Source organism: Lathyrus oleraceus, chromosome 7 (genome assembly GCF_024323335.1).
Source record: "Lathyrus oleraceus cultivar Zhongwan6 chromosome 7, CAAS_Psat_ZW6_1.0, whole genome shotgun sequence".
NCBI classification, from domain to species: Eukaryota; Viridiplantae; Streptophyta; class Magnoliopsida; order Fabales; family Fabaceae; genus Lathyrus; species Lathyrus oleraceus.
Window position 1 is genome coordinate 235,133,187 of NC_066585.1, and position 21,375 is coordinate 235,154,561.

General features: G+C 36.9%; 1 non-coding gene across 1 annotated transcript; it reads left to right on the forward strand.

Annotated features, from left to right (window-relative positions):
- The first annotated feature begins 1,881 nt into the window (after positions 1-1,881).
- Positions 1,882-1,953, forward strand: TRNAQ-UUG (transfer RNA glutamine (anticodon UUG)). The gene has a single exon. It is a non-coding gene; the product is annotated as a tRNA-Gln (tRNA).
- The last annotated feature ends 19,422 nt before the right edge of the window (positions 1,954-21,375 follow it).

Sequence of the window (21,375 nt, forward strand, 5' to 3'; positions counted from 1 at the left end):
AAACTTGTATAAGAAATTTGCACACTAAATTAAATAATTGTGTTACACAATTGTTCTCTAAGAGTATATGTATTGTTATCATCAAAACATAAGACTAGATGCATAACGAAATCTTGTTCTTACATTTCCCCCTTTTTGATGATGACAAAACCATAAATTTTGATGAACAATGTTTACATGTGTTAGTTACATAAAAACACCAGAGTGAGGTCCGTAAGCTCCCCCTAAATATTATGCTATTAAAATTGTTTCTCAACTCAAAAATTCAAATTAAGGTTTGCAAGCTTCCCCTAAGTTTAAGATTTAAAATAATTTTAACACATAAAATATTTCAATCAGCATGAAAGAAATAACTTCCCTGAACGAGGAAGCCTGGTTAACATATCTTCTGATCTTTTTTGTTTTCAAGTATTAGAAAGTCTGGTTATCATAAGACTATCTTGTTAGAGTCTTGATTGAACATGTATCATAACTTGATTAGAAATTCTCAATTTATTGTATTAAAGTCCGGTTAGAAACTTGCTTGAATCAGAGCTGATTTAAAAATAATATACGTCTGGTTAACGTTTTTCTAATTATAAAGTTCTGGAATTTCTGAACCATCAGGTTAGTTTACTTGAAAATAATAAATGTGAACTTATTCAAAGTTTCCATAATAGTGATCAAAGTCAGAAAATAGAAGTCTCATAATCAAATGTTTAGGATTTTGAAGGGAAATAAGTATATCAAAATCATGTCCACTTTTCTCCCCCTTTGTCATCAATCAAAAATAAAAACAGAAAGATAAAGACAAAGTATAAACATAACAGGAAACTTCATTTCATCCAAAAAGAAAAAAGTACATAAATGAAATTAAAACTTAAGAGCGAAAGTAACAAGTTTTGTTAAAAGGGTTTCTAAGAAGCAGGTGTCAATCTGGACATAATGGATTGTAGCATCCCTTCAATCTGTGTGTTGTTTCAGCCTTTTCCATGAACTTTATTCCTACTTGTCCAAGCGAGATCTAACAACCTGATTCTCCTTATTCAGCTCTTGCAGAGTCTTCAGCACTAGGGAAATGGGTTCATAATCAGAGTCTTCAACATCCACTATTGGTTTTATTCTAGATACAATTGCTATTTCAGATATAGGTGGAGGCGTGACCACAACATCAACTTCTACTTCAAAAGTGAAAGACTATGGGACATGAGTTTCTAGAGGGGGAAGAGCTCTTGGAGGAGATCTTGGAGTAAATAGTTCCAAGAGAGGCTCTAAAAACTTAAAAAGCTTGTCATGATATCTTCTATGAGTAGCTGTATAATGGAGTTCCTTCAGCTCCCAGGAGTGTGAGTTCATTCATATTCTTAAGTCATCCTATAGGGAATCACTCTGAGAAGGATTGACACATTTTATGCAATCTTGTATTACAGAGTGTAGACGCTCATTTTCTTCTGATTCGAATTGCAAAACTATATCATAAATCTCCTAAGGGTCAGTGATAGATTGAGGTTCAGGTTCAGGTTCAATTTCAGTATCAGATGAGATATCTATGGGTTGGTCAGAAGAGTAAAAAAACTAAAACAACTAATAAATTGACCAATAATCAATCAATTAATTATCAATCTAAAAACTAATCAAGAGTAAAAAATACATAATTTGTTTTATTTTTATTTGAGACTATTCAAACTTCAATAATGGTGAAAAAAGTAATCTATTAAAAAAAGTACTTAACTTTTATATATTTGGACTAAACGTAGATTAAACCACCATCGAAATAATTTTATGTAGTTAATAGAAAATATTATAAATTTTAAAAAGTATTAAGATATTTGGTTATGGTGAACAAATTTATTGATTTTGTTTCTATAGAAATTTAATAATTTAAAAACATTTACACAAAATGGTTCTATGGTGTAGTGGTTAGCACTCAGGACTTTGAATCCTGCGACCTGGGTTCGACTCCCGGTAGGACCTTCTTTTTACTTTATTTTATTTATTGAATATCATAGGGGATCTACACCGTATCATTAATCTTGTCAAGCATAGTGAATTAGATATCATTGAAGTTATTTGTTAAGGACGACGAAAGAGAAATTCAAAACTCTAGAAATTGTGCATTTGTGGTGGAATCAATATCATAACAACCTGTGACATAAGGGTTTGTATAGAGGATGCGTTTTTGTCAGTGAAAGAGGTTGATTTGGCTTTGGTGGTTGATTCGGGGTCACTTCAAAGTCTTCAGAGTATTGTTGGTTCGGCAACTTGATGGAGTTGGCTTTGACGACTATATGGTTATCTGGTTTGGAGGGAAAAGACCTGGATTTGGTTTCCCATGTTTTTTATGCGCAACATCAGCAGAATGAGGGTGTTAGGGAATTTGCTCAGGGTTGGTTTCTTTTTATTAATCTCTATTTTCATTCATTAGTGTTAGTTAGATAATTGAATATTCTTGTGACTTATCATAAAACTAATTGGGCACACACAAAAACTACAAGCAAGTCACCAGTTGCAATAATTGGGACAAAGGTTGTGTTACTTAAAAGTAGGGACTTAACAGTGGATCAAAGATTGTATTTTGTTGCAACTTTAAATTCTGCAATATTGTTATCTAGTGACTTAGTTGAAGCAGTTGCGGCAGTGAAGCAGAAATGGAAGCCAGATTATTCTAAGCTCTAATTTCTCAATATGTATTCGATGATGATCAAAATAAGATGAGATACAAATAAGACATTTGGGACTCGTCCTCTTCAATATCTATCACACCACTTCTCAAAGAACTCACAAGTTAATCAAGAGTTGTGTTGTTCAGATCCTTAGAAGCTTTTAGCGATGTTACCATAGGCCTCCATCTCTTGGGTAAGCTTCTGATAATTTTCTTCACATGATTTATAATTGAGTAGCCTTTGTCTAGAGCCTTCAGTCTGCAACAAAAGTTTGAAACATAGAGAACATGTTCTCAACATTTTCATTATCTTCCATCTTGAAGGCTTCATACTTTTGTACCAAGGAAAATGCCTTGGTTTCTTTTCTTCAACGATTCCTTCATGAGTCACTCGCAGAGAATCAAATATAGACTTTAATGTGACTTTGTTGGCGATCTTTTCATACTCAGTGTATGAAATAGCATTCAACAAGATGGTCCATGCTTTATGATGATTCTTAACACCTTTCTTTTGTTGATAAGTCATCATTCTTCTTTCCACGTTGTTACCACTGCCATCTACAGGATGAATGTAGCCATTAACTACCATATCCCATAGATCCACATCGTGACCAAGAAAATTTTTCTATTATATCTTTCTAGTAATCAAATTTTCTCCATCAAAAACTGGAAGTTTTGTACTATAATGATCTCTTTCTCTATCAGCAGGTGCAACTGGCGGAGGGATAACAACCATTGTGTTTCACAAACTGCATCTTTATCTGACACGACGAAGTGTTTGATACGCAATCAATTCTAGAACCAGAGCTCTCATGCCAATTAAAGGTGACGAGAAACACAAGAAAGGGGGGTTTGAATTGGGTTTCTAAAAACAATTTTTTTTCTACCCAACACAACAAACAAAAAATAATGAAACAATTATTTATATTTTGGTTCGCTGTTAACTAAGCTACCTCCAGTCCACCCGTCAAGGTGACTTCTCCTTATCAAAAAGGACTTAATCCACTATAATCAAACTTCATTGCAACACAAAGACCAATTGTCAAGGTGTTCTTGAGTATTCTGACTAAACCTTAGTCACTCAAGGAAAAAATACAATCAAACAGATTAAAATACAAAGTGTGTTTCCAAAATGCTTCTAAGAAAGTAGAATACACAAATTAATAATAAGTATATCATACAAAATCTATTCTATGAAGAGTATGAACAAAATTTCTCCAGTGTGTTTTCTTTTCTCTCAAATATTTCACAAAGAGAACTGTTCACGTATATGATGATTCCTTAGAGTGTAACAACTCTTTTACATTCTTCCAAGTCTTCTTTATATAGGAAATTAAAAGATCCATTGGAGGGTAGAATTGGAATGCCAAAATGCAGTTGTATCCTTGCATAACGGCTTGTGAAAATGGTATAATAGTATAATCCTTAGCCCACATAATCAGTGTAGTGGAGGGAATATTTGATGTTGTACTGTGTACTATTTTTCTCACATAAAACCTTTTGAACTTATCTTCAATATTCAAAGGCTTCTTATAGTTAGGTGATGAAGAATGCATACGAGAAGAGTAAGGATCTTGTTGAGAGAATCTTCAAAAACTTGGTCTTTAGGGACTTGATCCAGTTCATCAGAACCTGGTCTTTAGAGTCTGGTGACACAATTTAAAGTTATTTGAGCGTACAGCTTCAGAGCATATCAACTCTAGAAGCTTCAGAGTTGCAAATCTTTGGATGATCAGAAACTGTAAGTGTTGAGTACATAATACAGAGCTTGATTATCTTGTAAACACATATTTCAATGTCAGAATGCATAAGATTCAAAATCTGATGATGTCACATATCATTTAATCAAAGTCAAAACTTGTATAAGAAATCTTGACACTAAATTTAATAATTAGGTTACACAATTATTCTCTAAGAGTCTATGTATTGTTATTATAAAAACATAAGGCTAGACGCATAACCAAATCTTATTCTTACAATCTCTCCCTTTTTGATGATGACAAAACCATACATTTTGATGAACAACTTTAACATGAATTAATTACATATAAACATCAGAGTGAGACCCGTAAGCTCCCCCTGAATCTTATGCTATTAAAATTATTACTCAACTCAAAACTTCAGAGTAACGTTTGCAAGCTCCCCCTGAGTTTAAGATTTAAAATAATTTTAACACATAAAATATTTCAATCAGCATGAAAGAAATAAATACACTGAACAAGGAATCCTAGTTTATATATCTTCTAAGCTTTCTTGATTTCAAGTATTAGAAAGTCTGGTTATTAGAAGTTTATCTTATCAGAGTCTTGATTGAACATGTATCAGAACTTGTAGAGTCTTCAGCACCAAAGGTGTGGGTTCATAATCAGAGTGTTTAACATCTATAATTGGTTTTGTTCCAAATACAATTTCTATTTCAGATATAGGTGGAGGAGTGACCACAATATTAACTTCTACTTCAAAAGTGAGAGATTATGGGACAAGAGTTTTTACAGGGGGAAGAGCTCTTGGAGTAAATAGTTCCAATAAAGGCTCTAAAACCTCAAAAAGTTTATCATGAAATCTTCTCAGAGCAGCTGTATAATAGAGTTCTTTCAGCTCCCACGAGCGTGAGTTCATCCATATTCTGAAATCATCCCATATGGCATCACTCTGAACAAAATTGACACATTTTGTACAATCTTGTACTACATAGAGTAGACGCTCGTTTGCTTCTGATTTGAACTGCCGAACTAGATCATCAATCTCCTCAAGGTCAGTGATGGGTTGAGGTTCAGGTTCAGATTCTATTTCAGTATCAGATGAGATGTCTATGGGTTGGTTAGAAGAGTAAAAAAACTAAAAACAACTAATAAATTAACCAATAATCAAATAGTTAGTTATCAATCTAAAACATAATCAAGAGTAAAAAATATATAATTTTTATTGTTTGAACTTGAGACTATTCAAACTTTAGAAATGGTTAAAAAAGTAATCTATTAAAAAAAGTACTTAACTTTTATAGGTTTGGACTAAACGTAGGTTAGACCACCATCGAAATAATTTTATGTAGTTAATAAAAAATATTAATAATTTTAAAAAGTATTAAAATATCTGGTTATGGTGAACAAGTTTATTGATTTTGTTTGTATAGAAATTTAATAATTTAGAAACAATGACACAAAATGGTTCTATGGTGTAGTGGTTAGCCCTCAGGGCTTTGAATCTTGCGACCTGTTGTTGACTCCTGGTAGGACTTTATTTTAACTTTATTTTTCTTATTGAATACCATAGGGGATCTACATCTTATTATTAATCTTGTCAAGCATAGTGAATTAGATATCGTTGAAGTTGTTTGTTAAGGACGATGGAAGAGAAATTCAAAACCCTAGAAATTGTTGAGAAAATCCCTAAATCGAGTGTGTTTTATCTTAACCTTAATCATCCCGCACAAAGTAACACTTTCACGCATGATTTCTTCTATGAATTCCCCAAAGCCCTCTATGCACTCGATCACAACACACGAACTACGAGGCTCTGATTTTCTTATTGCACTATGGGAATACGTAGGCACGTGATTTTGAAATCTTAGCGAGCATATTAATTAAAATCATATTTTTACTTTAATTAAAACCAATCGTAAGTAACCTTTAGATAATAACACTTATCCGTGCAAAATCATCAAAATGGTTCATTTTGAGTAGAACGAATGTGAGATGTGCTAATACTTTCCCCTTACATAATTAACTCACGAACCCAAATTTGGTTGCGACGATCATTTTCTTTTTACTTTTGGGAATTTATTGATATTTCCCTTTTCCTTTGGAATAAATAAAGTTCGGTGCAACTCTTTATATTTTGCGGCGCAACAACTGGTTAATGAAAAAGTGAAAAATTTCATGGGGTAATCGATCACCACGTAGATGTAATCGATTATCATTGGCCAACATTTAAATTTTTTCAAAAATTTACATCGATAGTCGATTATCATGGGGATGTAATCGATTACTATCGCTACCGTGGTTTTCATCGGATAACGAAACCGGACTGACCGTTACAGAAGAAACAGAAGAGTCGCCACCAAATTTTATTTAATTTGCTCATTTAAGAGAGGAGAGGGGAGACAATCGATAAAACCCTCAAAGAAATGATGAATGCATTAAGGAGGGCATATATACGGATATGGATTGGTCTCACAACCAAGATTGGGTTTGGAAGTCGATTACACAAGGGGAAGGTATTAACACCCCTCACGTCCATGGTACTCCATGGAAACCATTTAATTTATCTGCGTGCATGGGTATTTATCTATAAAAATTTGTCTTTATTATTTATTAAGAAAAGTGTGAAAGAAATGAGATTTTGGTTTTTTTTATTATTGTGCTCACCAAGGAATGGGGCCCTTGTGCCTACATATCATTCTGTAACACCACAAAATTTGCCCTCCTCATTCATGCATTCATTTAGCATTTCATATTGCATTTCATCATGTCAATCAGAATTAGATCCAAGAAACTTTAAAAATAAAAAATTAACAAAAATAAATAAATAAATAAAAATAATAATAAAAAAATAAATAAAATATAATAGAAAAAACTTGGACTTGGACCTCTCTCATTTGAGCCCACAAAGCCATGAAAATCAGGTTATAAAAGAGAGAGATCAGACAGAAAAAGGAAGAGAAGCAAAATACTCTGAGGTTTCCTTGAAACAAAACCCTTGACAAAACCTGGAGAGAAACCTGACAGAGAACTCAGAGCAACCCCCAGGCAGCTCTGAAAAATTCAATCTGACTCACACACTTTCATCTCACGCAAACCCTAACATTGCCTTGCAAACCCAGCCGTGCCATTTGATTTCAACCGGTCTCTCCCATCAGGTTTGCCTCATTCCCATGATTTTATGCTCTTAATTTGGATCATCTGAATGTATGAGGTATGATGGATGAATTTCATTATGTTTTTGCCCACGGGTTTAATTATGCATGAATGGGTGAAACCTATGCCTTGAATGTTTAATCACATGATTTCTGAAATGTATGCCACAGGGTTTGAGGTTTCTGAAACCATACTGTTATCCATGGAAAAAATGCTTATCGTGTTTCACTAACCCTTTTGTTGAGTTTTTGTGAGGGCTTACAGACTCTTGCAGAGATGGTTTGCGTGGTTTTCCCACTTTATTTGTGGGATACCCCCTGGAGGTTCATTCCGATTACCTGTACTGACTCACCTTTCTTTGATGGCATTAGCTTGGGAGATCCCTGGGTTTCTTACTCCTTTAATTGCTGTTACTTCGGATCTTTATCCGTGTGATACTTTTACCTCTTTTCCGCATTTTATCGCTTTCTTAGCTGGAAGACCTCGATAGGAGGCATTTGTTTTCTTTTGTTTATTAACTTCTGAGCCCCTTGTTGGCACATTTACTTTATACATGTTTGTTTTGTATGTGTTCGTATCCCTGCAGGTAGCGCGGTTCCTTCGTCAAGGACTGCCTTTTTGCCCTTGAGCATCCCAAACCCTAAAACCCAAAGCAACACGTTAACTCCTTCTACTACAGGCGAGTAAGTCTCCAAAGGTCGAGCATCCGGTAGATTGCGTAGTGATGTCGTTCGTCCAAAACCCAATCCATAACCCCATAGTTAGCCGAACTACGTTTTGCTCTGATTCTCAGGCCAGATGAGATACGTAGGCATAAGATGCGATATCTTAGCGAGCACAATTACCCTTAACCCCTAGGTAGCCGAGCTACGAAGACTCTGATTCTCATATTCAGATGAGATACGTATGCAGTGGATGCAACATCCGCGCGAGTCATTTTCATTTAACCCCCTTTTTTAGTAAATAACACATTAGATAAACCCACACCCTTTAGACAAGAACTACAAAAGTGGATCCCGTAGAGTACTACGGATGCGTAGGGGTGCTAATACCTTCCCTTCGCATAACCGACTCCCGAACCCAAGATTTGGTTGCAAGACCCCGTCTTGTCCTTTCCTTTTTCAGGTTTACTTCGAGCGTTTCCTTTCCCTCCTTTGGGATGAATAACGCACGGTGGCGACTCTTCTGTCATTTTCTTTCGCCGGTTGTTTTTTCGCGCACTGTATTTTTCAGGTTGCTACACATTCATCGGTTGATGAAGAATCAGAGCTCCGTAGTTCGGAGTAGAAAATGTTTATGGGTTTGTTGATTTTACCTTTGAGCGGTGTGATGCCCTAAGACGCAAAAATGAGTTTGATGGATTCTGTTGATTTTACCTTGAAAAATGGTTTATGAAAAGATTGCGTGTGATTAGATTGCACTAAAGTCTATGGGCGGAGGTGAATATTTTAGACAAGCAAGCCAAGCGTCATTAGTTCAAAATAATTAGGGTAAGGGTATGAGAGCTCTATCCTTACTCATTCCCCACCACTTAAGGCTCGTGGCACACAATACTAATCGTATTTTTATTGTTTTTTGAGTTTGATTATGAAAATGCCACTTGACATTGGATCAAGAGTTTATTGCTTTAGTTTTGAAATTGTGACGTACATGAATATTTACATGGTAAACAAACAAGAAAATAAAGGGTATCATTCTAAGGTAGCCCAAGAGAAAGCCTTGTGTGTGCAAAAGTGAACTAAGCTAACAAGTGGATAATGGTCATACAGTCATGCCTCCCTAGGGTAGTGCCATGATGTCATTCTTACTTTGAAAGATTTAAAGTTACAAATGAAATCCAAGTTTAAGGCAAATTGTCACAAGATTAGGGTAAGGTCTCCAAGCAAGGGTCGTACATGAAATCCCCTAAGTCCAAAGTTAATTACAAGTGAAATGCATATTTTTGGTCTTATAATTTTATCATATTTTTGTTGTTTTTGATTGTATGATGACAATAAGTAAATAACAATGATAAATATGCATGAGGAGTATATACAATGATGATGATGACGATGAGTTCTTGGAAGTAAATGACAATGCAATATAGTTCACATAAAAATAAACCACAAGATGATAAACAAAGATCAATACTAACAAAGGTAAAAAAAAATATGAAGGTTAATGATGTTTAGTTAGTGATTACTTAAATGTACAAAGTAAACATTTGAGGATTATATATCTATAGGTCAAAGGACTCAAAATATAACACATCAAGGGATAACTTATCATTGATGCAAAGTATTGAAGATGCTCTTTGATCATCTAACAATAGATTTGAACCAATGGAAGTTATACAAACCCAAGTCCATCTATAAATGATTTGACAAATGTGAGATTATATCACCCAATGATTACAAGTTAAAGGTTGACTAATTATTAATTTATGTACAAGGTAAGCAATGAAACATAAGTGTTACAGGGTTATTGGTTAATGGAAGAAAACACAATCAAATGGATCAAAAAGTTAGGATCATAAGTATAGCTTCATCTATGCATCAAATTACTTAAGTATGATTAAATAGAGGTAACCTATCAATGCCTCAAAGTATCATGAATGATCCATTACTGATAAATTTAAAGTATTGAAGGTTTTGTCAACCCTAAAAAAACCAAAGTCATGACCAAATAGACCTCATCAACCACCATCAATAAAGGCATGAAAAGTCAATAAAATATGCCAAAATAAAATAAACCAAGTTTGGAATAAAATAAAAGGGAAAATATAAGTCAAGTGTGTTTGGAAAATATTTTGATTAAAATTAATATGAGTGGTGAAAAAAATAAAATGAAATTGAAAGAAATGGTTAAAAAAGAAGGAAAATAAAAGAAAGGAGGGAAAAAAGAAATAAAATCAGAGTGAGGGCGCTAGGGGTTGAACCCCCGACCTTGGGGTCATGGAGTCACCCCCATCCAATTGGCCAAGCGCATTGTGGTGTTAATGAAGCGCTCCAGAAAATAAAATATTAAAGTCAAACAATAAAAATAAAATGCGCGCAAAATAACCTATCAGAACATGATACTTTATTGATTTGAATATGAATTCGCGTGAAGCAATAGATATAATGAGTCATCTTCAACCTCTAACCTTCAAAAATCAAACTCAGCAACTCGTGTTTTTAGGAGGAATCAATCATGGATTTAACTCCCATACACCTCATCATTGTCCTCTCCACACTCATAAGCCATTGATTGTCTCTGAGTGTGGAGTATTTCACATGAACTCTGAAATGAAACTTGACCTAAGAATTAAATTAAATGGTGGATATGAAGTAATCAAGGTTTAGGCCATGAGGCTTAGCATCAGAGGGGAAAAAAGAGTGAGATGGTAACTTGTTCGAGTGAAAATGGTGAGTGCAACTACCTAGTCAAAATCAATCTCAGATGGTGGCTCCGATGAGTATGGATGGCTCAGGGAAGGTGGTTTCAACCGGTTTCAGTGTTTCAGAAAGCTTGAGGGAGGTTGTGTGAAGGTTTCTGGATGGTTAACTCAGGTTAAAATGACTTGGAACTTCAAAACCAAAACTCTGTTTTGAGGGAGAAAACTCAGTTATGCAACATGGATTTTCTAGCTTGAAAAGCTTGGTTCTTTCATGGAACACCCTCCCCTATTTATAGAGAAGGTGTTGGGATGGTTTGGAGAGAGAATGAAAGGAGTTTGTTCAGAAAAGGGTGAAGGCCGAAAACATGCTCAAAAGTGAAACTTGTGGGACAAGTGTGGTTTGCCTCTGACCTGGTATGCTCTTCAACTCAGTTGGTTTTGCACCTTAGCACCAGATAAGTGCAGCAAGGGACCTTGATCAGAGCTGCTGTGGTTTTTTCTTTTTTCCATTTTGGGGAAAAGTTGCTTTTTGACTCTGGATTGGTTTGGCTTCATGTAGTCTTAATCCCTTTCATTCTAGCTTGCAAATGTGTCTTATAATGTTTACATCAATGTTTAGGACCAAATGGAAGTCAAATAAAGTGGTTTAGGGACTTAAAATAAGATAATGCATGATTTGGCTGAAACTGATTGGTTGAGTGCACCATGATGAAACCCCGACTTTAATCTTGGGCTAAATAAAATTGGATCGTGCATTTTGCATGAAACTCGTGCCAATTGTTCTTTGCCATGCTTTTAATCATTTTCAAAAAGAACCATATTAAAAGGAGTTGTGGTTTGGAAATGAAATTGAGGTAAAGTGGAGGTCATGGGCATGATTCTAGGTCTGGCTAGGCATCTTGACCAGCTTAGCCAATCCAAAAAATGAGGTTCTTGCTCAATGAATTAGGTCTTGGACCTTGAAATAAAGTTGAAGAGGGATTTAATTAGGAAATTTGGCTCAAAGAATATCTTGAAAATATTTAAAGGTGAAAAAGTTACGGGGTTTATGTAAGACCCCAATTTTGTCCCTAAGATCCCTCATGGCATCATATCATATCATATCATTGCCTCAAGGATCTTTGTGCACCTTTGCTTGCCTTCTTGTGGGTGGGTTACCTTGTGAGTGTGGTTCTTGATCACCAAGCATGTATTGCATTTGTATATCATTGCTTTTCATTTGTTTACTAACCAAAAGTACAAAAATATTGTCATCTAACCTTGTTACTTGCAGATGAAGCAAACTAGGTCAAAACAGTCAAATCATTCATTGTGTAATGGATGGTGGCCATTCTTGAAGAATTTGGGCACCATGATCATGCATCAAGAGGTCATTTGAGTTGTGACATCATTTGGAATCAAAATCTCAAGTGGAAGAGGCTTGAAATTCATCAGAACATGGCTCAGTCAACCAAAACCCTAACAAAGTCAACTGTGGTCAACTGTACATTTGATCAGGAATTTGATGGTGTAAGATGGTTGGAAAGGTCTCATTCATGTCCATACAAGCCTTATATAACATTTCAAACATCATCATTGAGGAGTTGGAGGTCAGACAAAAAGTTTCCCAAAATAGTAATGACCTGTAATTTTCAGCTGCCAAAAATGGAAAGTCATTCTCCTCAAATTTACATGTCCAAGCAAGCTTCAAATCAAAATTTGTCCAACATGAAAGTTTAAGATCTTGCTCTTGCCTTTCCAAAAAGTCCAAGAACACTCATTTCTCATGTGTGGTTGACAAGTTACGATCAAATCATTTTCAAGAATTTTGGAATTTCAAGGAGGCATAACTTTCAAACCATTTGGCCAATTTGGGTGATTCTTTTTTGAGCAAATCCCATTTGACATGAATTATCATAATGCATCATCACATTTCATCAAAAATCATCACATAAAAAGGTCATTTTTCAAGTGAAGCATTTAAATTTTGGTGGGAAAAATAGTGATTTTCAAAAGTACATGGAATTTTCATGCCAAATCAATTTGAATAGCTTCTAAACATGATTTATGACTTGCTGCAAGCAAAAGTTTACTGTTCCATTGGTTCAAGGTGAGAAAGGGCAATTTTGCCAATTGACATAACATGAGCTTCTTGCTAATCACTTCCAATTTGGCTTAATCATGTTTAGTAGCTGGATTAACAGAAGGTATAAGAGCCTAATCATAACAGAAAATCCAAATCCACAATCATTTGCTCAGATCCCAAACCAAAAACTTCCAAATTCTCTCAATTTTTCTCACACTTTTTTCACTTGTTCATCAAGAATTCATCATTCTTTTTTCTTCCTTTCGTGTTGTTCATCATTGGCAGGTGAAATTGAAGAACTGTTGAAGGAAAAAAGTGGAAGAACACTTGATAATCGTGACTGTTGAAGCAAGCTCCTTCACATGGCAGTTGGAAAATTCTGGTGATTCAAGCATTGTTGAGCTGAAGCATTGATTCTATTCATCTCCATCATCATTATAAGCCATCTGTTTCAACTGATTCAAGCAAAAATCGCACGAATTCAACAGCAACTTCATCATAAGGTGAGATTTCGAAACCTTCGATTCTTGAAATTAACATGTGGCTTAGGTAGATCGTGGAACATAGGTTACGCTGCAACTTAGATCATGAATTTTCGTTAGGTATTGATGAAGTTATGTGGATCTGAACATTTGAATGTGAAACTTATTTAGCTCGATCTGTTTAGCATGAGTAGATTTAGGTTAAAAGCTTACTGGATTGATGTTCTGCATGATGAGACGTTTCAATTGGTATATGGCATGATAGTTTTTGTGAAAATTTGTTCATGATGATGATGAATATCAAGAACGCGCGATGAACATCCCTTTTTCGTCCCAGACTTCGCGTTAGATCTTTTCCGCCTGGCCTTGCTTTCAAATTCCTGTTTCCCGCGCCATCTAGCCATTCGCGTGAGGACACCTCACTTAATGAAACGCAGAGTTTCATTAAGTGAGCGGCGTAATTACAAAATTGCCACTGCCGCATTTAAATTCATTTTATGTTTTAAATGTTTATTTCATTTTTCATCATAAACTTCAAAAATTCATAAATAATTCTTGGATGATCCAAATTGTGTGGGGATTTTTGCATCCATCTCCATTTTTCATCTAGTTTTTTATAGGCATGATAACACAAGTTGTGCACGGATGGTTTTTATTTTGGCCTAATATCTTTGTTCATGTATGTTTCTTGCATATGTTTTGCCATTTCATTCATGAAATCTTGATGCTTGCTCCAAAATGCTTGAAATTTGATATGCATGATCTAGACTCATTCCTGGTGATTTTGGTATATAGTTTGCTAATTTTGCGTTTTTGGACTGAGAGATATGATGTGATCTTCATGAGTGTGACAATGTATGTCACACTAGGTTTTGTCCAACTTCTTGAATTTTGTTTCCATGCTTATGCTATGCCAATTGCTCTAATTTTTTGCATGTGATTACTTCTGTATGTCTAGTTTGAGCATGATTTTTTTGTAGATTTTTTTAGATTCATTTTCCTATTTGATTGGATTTTTCTTTGCTGTTTAGTCATTTTTGAACTTTTGTGGAGTGTTCAACTTACATGACTTGTGAAATTCCCATGCCTTATCATATGAAGCTGAAATTTTGTGGATTGGTTCTTAACATGTTTAACTTCATTTTGGATTTGGAGTGATTCATTTATCTTATGCCATTTCTGTTTTACACTTGCCTAAAGTTGATACATGATTTGTGGCCTAGTTTGAGCTCATTTTTGCATACCATGACTTAGTGGATTTAATTCCCATACTTCCCCTGGTCCAAATGGCATGAAATTTGGTATGTTGCCCATTGATTGTGTTCTTTTTAAGCTTGAATTTTCTGGGAATTTATTTAGCTATTTTGGTATTTGATATGCTTGTGTTCATTCTGTTTACACCATTGAGTTCTCAAAATGCATAGTTTGACATGTTTAGCTTATGAAATGGATTTGGTGCATAGTTTTGATGTGAGACCAATTGGATTCTACTCTTGTTTGATAAATCTTGATTTTGATCAATTTTCACTTGCTGTTTTGAATTTTTCATCTCCTTTTGACCCTAGGCTTGTCCTAGTGGTCTTACTTCTCATGTTTGAGTTTGACTTTTCAGGTTAAGAAGCAAATGCTTTGAAGAGATTAATTCAAGTTGATTTGATTTGGTTGATTGTTATGAACTAACTTGTTTTATTTTGTAGGATGCTTAGCTCACTTGCCTTGAGCTTGTGCTTTGCACATGTGATTGATTGTGTTGTCTGTTGGTTCATAACTTGTCTGTTTTGACTTTGTGATTGGTATACTGATTATATTTGATTGATTTCAGGTACCATAGTCGCTTTAGTTCCTTTGAGAACTTGCTATTGCTTTGCTTTGCTTAAGCATTGAGGTAGACTCTCTTGTCTCCATGTAGTCTGGAAGACCTGGCTTGTTATTTAGCCAGGCAACTGTCTGAAGTCCTCCTTAAGAGGCGATGTTTGTGATTGTTTAACTTTGTCCCCAAGCAGGTAAAGACCTCATATGAGGCAATTGGTAGACAAAAGAGATATGTAGCCTATCTCCTACTATTCTGTGAGTCACTCACCTTGCTCACACCACATGTGTTGATGCATAGTGAGTAAAAACCCAAGATCTATCGAGTCCTTAAATTGTGGAGAGAGTTCCATCTTTCTGAACTCCCACACCTTCTGATATTCAATGCTCTCCCCGACCAGGGATAAGAGTGATGAGGCACACCCCTTATATCCTTTCATCTGCTTCACCTTGGCTCTCAATGTCAAGGTTAAGAGCACCATTTACCCTATTCCAGTTGACTTTTAAGTCTAACCCTTTGATTGAGCCTAATTGTTTGGTTATAGAGTTTGCTAAATGTTTGTTTGATTGTTTACCTCATATGTATATGTTTGCTTGCCTTTGTGCACTTATCATCATTGATTGTTCATTATTGCATGATCATCATTGCATATCTTTGTGATCCATGTTTGGTTTACCCATTGAGGACAACTATAAGTCCATTAATTGGCCATTGTTCCTATGATTTGGAAGGGATAGAGTGTAAGACCATTTCACTTGGTCACTCATGTCCATTGCTTAGTGCATTGTTTGTTTGTTGTATGTGAGGATGCAATTGTAAGACCATGTTGTTGGCATTTGTACTCCCATGATCATCCTTTGGAGGTTGGTGTAAGCCCAGATAGATTGGCATCTGACATCCATATTTTGTTTTCTTTTGGGAGATTAGAGTAAGACCAATTATTGGCATCTGAAATCCGCTCTTTTGTTTTGTTTTGCTTTTGTGAGATTGGTATAAGACCATTGATGGCATCCGGTATCATTGTTTTGTTTTAGGAGATTGGTGTAAACCCATTTATTGGTATCCGATATCCGCTTTTGTTTGTGAGATTGGTATAAGACCATTGATGGCATCCGGTATCACCTTGCTTTATTTTTTACTTGCATTGTTGCCTATTCCTAAGGACACACTTGAATCATCTTCTATATGATTTCAAGAGGTGAACCTTTTTAAGAAGTTTTACATTCCATCATCCATACCCTCTTTGTCCTAAACCTTTTCACACATTGCTTTCAAAAACTTTGACTTATTGTGCAAACATCTTCATGTCTTTTCAAATTAGAAACCTGGACCATAAGTCCTTGATTTTTCAAACTTCACTTTTCATAACACTTCTTTGAATCAATCTTAATCATACCTTGACCATATTTTGTGAATAATCATAATCAATTAACTTCACCCATTCAAATGTTTTGTGGTTTTGTCCATTGTTAATATGTTTTCGTGCATTAGCCTTAGGTTTCAATTACCATAGTGGTTGATGTAAATCTTACCTTATCCTTAGTGAGTTGATTGTAAGTCTTCCATACTTATTATAGGGTTAACCCCTCACTAGTAGGTTTAAGCCGTCCTCGCATGGTGGATTGTTGATTCGGGTTGAGTTTTCTCCCATTGGTAATGAAAAGCCTTAATGCTTGTGTTTTAAAAATGAACTCACTAATTTTTGGAAATCTTTTAGCCGAACTACGGCGTTTTGATCCTTTACCTTGTATGGAAAGGTACGTAGGCAACGGGTTCATCCGTTCGAACACAAAAATAATAAAATTGTACATTCTTTTCTCATCATCCCATTCATGTTTGCACAATGTGTCAAAAACAAATAAACATTTTTTATACAACAAGTGTGAAAAGGGCTCCCTAGGAGTACCTAGGACGTGATGGGTGCCTAACACCTTTCCATTGCGTAATTTACCCCTTACCCAGATTCTCTGATCTTTTTCATTAGTTTTCTACGTGTAAAACTTCTTAGGTTTTTGTTCGCTTTTTAACCAGTCCTTAGGATAAATAAAAGTGTGGTGGCGACTCGATTCATTGTATACTTTGCTTATGGTTAGTCAATAAATCATATAGCTACGAATACACCGCTACAGAAAAGTGGCGACTCCACTGGGGACTACATTAGACCTTCCCTGGTGGTATTGCCTACTTTTCACCCTTGTTGTATGATATTTGTTTATGTGTTATTTGACATATTTTTGTACAATTTGGGATAACTGTATTGATTGTAATGTTTGAATTGCTTGATATACAATTGCTGTTTGCTTTGGTGATCTCTGTGAGATGAGTTCTATACCCGAACTCGAGTGCACTCTAGGATAGGAGAATGGCGTAGTCTTGTTGACTGGTGTGGAGTATTCCTTAGCCAGTTGACTTGCGAGTCCATTCACTTGGTGGAGGTCATGTTGGATTAATAATGTCACACAAGTTATTTGTGGTTAGGCATTATTCGTTCAATCATGTGCCTTAGAAGCCAAGGACCTTAGTTTACCAAACCCATCTTGGCCTATTTTAGGACGTAGTGCGGAGGTCGTTCAGATGTCAGTTCTGATGCGATTGTTACGCGATACTACACTCATAAGAGTCTCTCTTGAGAATATTTTTGGAATACGAGTATTTGTTTCTCCGATAATATCCGAGAGATGGGACGATGATTATGGGGACCTCTGGTAGAACATGTCTGGCAGGTTTAAACCCTAGTACACTCCCTTTGGGTGGTTCTTAACCGAGACTCCATGCTCGTGACTCTCAGCAAACCCGTGATTCGTGGTTGAGTCGTTCAAACATCGTTAATATCAATGGAACTTGGGTATTGATAAGGTGTAAAACCTAAATCTACCAAAATGGATGATTGATATTAAGGATGTTAGAGCCGGTTCATGTACCGTTAATATCAATGGAACTTGGGTGTCGATAAGGTGAAAACCTAAATCCACCAAAATGGATGATTGATATTAGGGATACAATGAGCTTTCCCACGACCTTTGTTTGGTGTCCTTTGCTTGATCCTTGAGTGTGATTGTTGCATTCATGCATTCATGCATTCATCTGCATTTCATGTCATCAAAAGAAAAAAGAAAATTTTCAAGGAACTTAAAGGGTTTATTTGCAAAATTTTCAGACATGGAAAGACCAAAAAGGCATACAAAGAAGTACAGCTTTAGACAGCCCGATGTGAAAGAGTTAAGGAATCTGACATCTTATGTATTAGATCTCTTGGGTTTCAAAGCTCGCTATGGGAAGCTTCTGCCTCTGTTGACTACTCAGGTTGATGAGGGACTGATGAGTACTCTAGCTCAGTTTTACGATCCTCTGTATCACTGCTTCTCATTTCCGGACTTCCAGTTGCTGCCTACTTTGGAGGAGTATTCTCACCTCATTGGGATCCCGATTTTGGATCAGGTGCCGTTCAGTGGCTTGGAGAGTATTCCGACCGCTCGAGAGATTGCAGATTTGTTGCACATAGATGAAGCTTTGATTAAAGCTAATCTGACTACCAAAGGTGGAATTCAGGGTTTTCCTTCTGATTTCCTCGTCGTTCAAGCTACCATCTATAGGAAGGCCATGAGTGAGGATGCCTTTGAGGCTTTATTTGTGCTGCTCATCTATGGGTTGGTCTTATTCCTCAACTTCGACAAATCCGTGGACATGAACGCCATTAGGATCTTTTCAGTTCTTAATCCCGTTCCGACTTTGTTGGGTGATGCCTATGTCTCTTTGCATCTGAGGAATGCAAAGGGTGGAGGAGTTATTGTGTGTTGCCTGCCTCTGCTATACAAGTGGTTTATTTCGCACTTGCCACAGACTCTTGCCTTCAAGGAGAACAAGGGATGTGTACGGTGGTCTCAGAGACTCATGTCTCTCACTAATGATGATATCTCTTGGTATGATCGCGTGTATGATACTGTGCAGATCATTGATTATTGTGGTGAATTCCCTAATGTGCCTCTTCTTGGTACATGTGGTGGGATCAGCTACAATCCCATTCTCGCACGTCGTCAGCTTGGGTTCCCCCTAAAGGATAAACCTCATAACATTCTGTTAGAAGGTGTGTTCTTTCAGGAGGGTAAAGATCCCCAAGGCCTGAAAGCCAGATTTGTCCGCGCTTGGCGCAAGATCTGCAAGAAGAGTAGGAATGAATTAGGTCCGAAGAATTGCATTGCTTTGGAGCCTTATACTTCCTGGGTCAGACAGAGAGCTGCCGTGTACTTAATGTCATACGACCATCCGAGACCTACACCTTTGGATGTGGCTGGGCCTTCAACCCTCCCTACCCAACGTGTAGAGGAGTTGAGAGAAGAAGACCTTTCACGTGCTTGGATCCGTGAAAGAGAGGAATTGCTTCAGCAGCTTAAGGAGAAGGACGCTCTAATTGAGTTTCTTGAGCATCGGGTGATCGACGATCCCAACGATACGTGGACTTCTTTGCTTCCTCAGTCTTCTAAGTTCTGGAAGAGGAAGTATGATCAGCTTGCAAAGGAGAAAGCAGATATGGAAGCTGCTTATGAGAGAGAGATCAAGAAGCTGTGTGTTTCTCGTCTTCTAGCATCCCGAGCTATTAGGGATCCATAGGATGTTATTTTCCTTTTCTTCTTGTAATTGAATCAAAAATGCTGTACTTCTTTGTCTCGATTATATTGAATGAGATATTTTCCATAATGATAATAAATGCTTTAAAAATTCAAAATTTGCGAATAATACCCTAAGGGTTCCTTGAAAATAAAATAAAGCATATGCATAAGCACTTCATGCATCATTTTGCATGAGCAGGTACCTTGTTTCCGGTCTTCTTGTTCTGACTCTGTGTTCTTCATTTATTTTGAAGACAAGCTGACTCACCGGTATTATACAAGAGCAAATTCTGCCAGAGTTATGGATCAGCTAGAACAAGAGAACAGAGAATTGAAAGAAGAGGTCGCCAGACTTGGCGCTTTGATGGAGCAACTCCTCGCTGCTCAGAATCAACCTGCTCAACCGCCTGCAACTCCTGTTCAGAGGACAGTTGTCTCAGAGATTGTGGTTCCGAATGTGCCAGCCAGTGCTTATTTTGCGTCTCACGCAATGCCAGCCGGGTTCCCTTGGGGTATGCCTCCGGGTTTTATGCCTGATCTGCCTGCTCCAACTTTTGCTCACATGCCGGCATCTAGCCCGGTCCCTGTTGCTGCTCCTCCTGTCGTGCATACCATGCCTAGGGTAGACGATACCATCTATCATTCCGAGCCGTCTGAGGGCCCGGATGTTAATGAGAAGATGGAAGCAATGAACGACCAATTCCTTGAGCTGAGAAAGGAATTGAAGACCCTTAGAGGGAAAGATTTGTTCGGCAAGTCTGCTGCCGAGCTTTGCCTAGTTCCCGGAGTGAAGATTCCGATCAAATTTAAAGTACCTGACTTTGAAAAATACCAAGGGAACACCTGTCCACTTGCTCACCTGGTCATGTACGCCAGGAAGATGTCTACCCAAACAGATAATGATCAGCTTTTGATCCATTATTTTCAGGACAGCCTGTCTGGCGCTGCGCTCAGATGGTATATGAGTTTGGACAGTGTTAATATCCGATCCTTCAACGATCTTGGCGAAACCTTCGTCAAGCAGTATAAATATAATGTTGATATGGCTCCTGACCGTGATCAGCTCAGGGCCATGTCCCAGAAGGAAAAGGAAACATTCAAGGAGTACGCCCAGAGGTGGCGAGAGTTGGCTGCTCAAATTACTCCACCGCTGGAGGAGAAAGAGATGACTAAGATCTTCTTAAAGACTCTTAGCTCATTTTATTACGAGCGGATGGTAGCAAGTGCTCCCTCTGATTTCACCGAGATGGTGACCATGGGGATGCGACTTGAGGAAGGTGTCCGTGAAGGACGATTGGCAAAAGATGAGAGCTCTTCTTCTAAACGGTATGGGGCGTTTAAGAAGAAGGATGGGGAAGCACATGCTGTGCAATCCCATACCAAATCCAGAAGACCCTCTGTTCAGAGGAAGCCTGCACGGCGCAGCAGCAATCAGCACCAGGTGGCTCATATAGCACCTGTATTCAGAGACGGTGCTCAATACCAGCAACCTCAACATCAGCATCAACAACAGCCTCAGTATCAGCAACAACAGCGTCCACAGCAACAGGCTTATC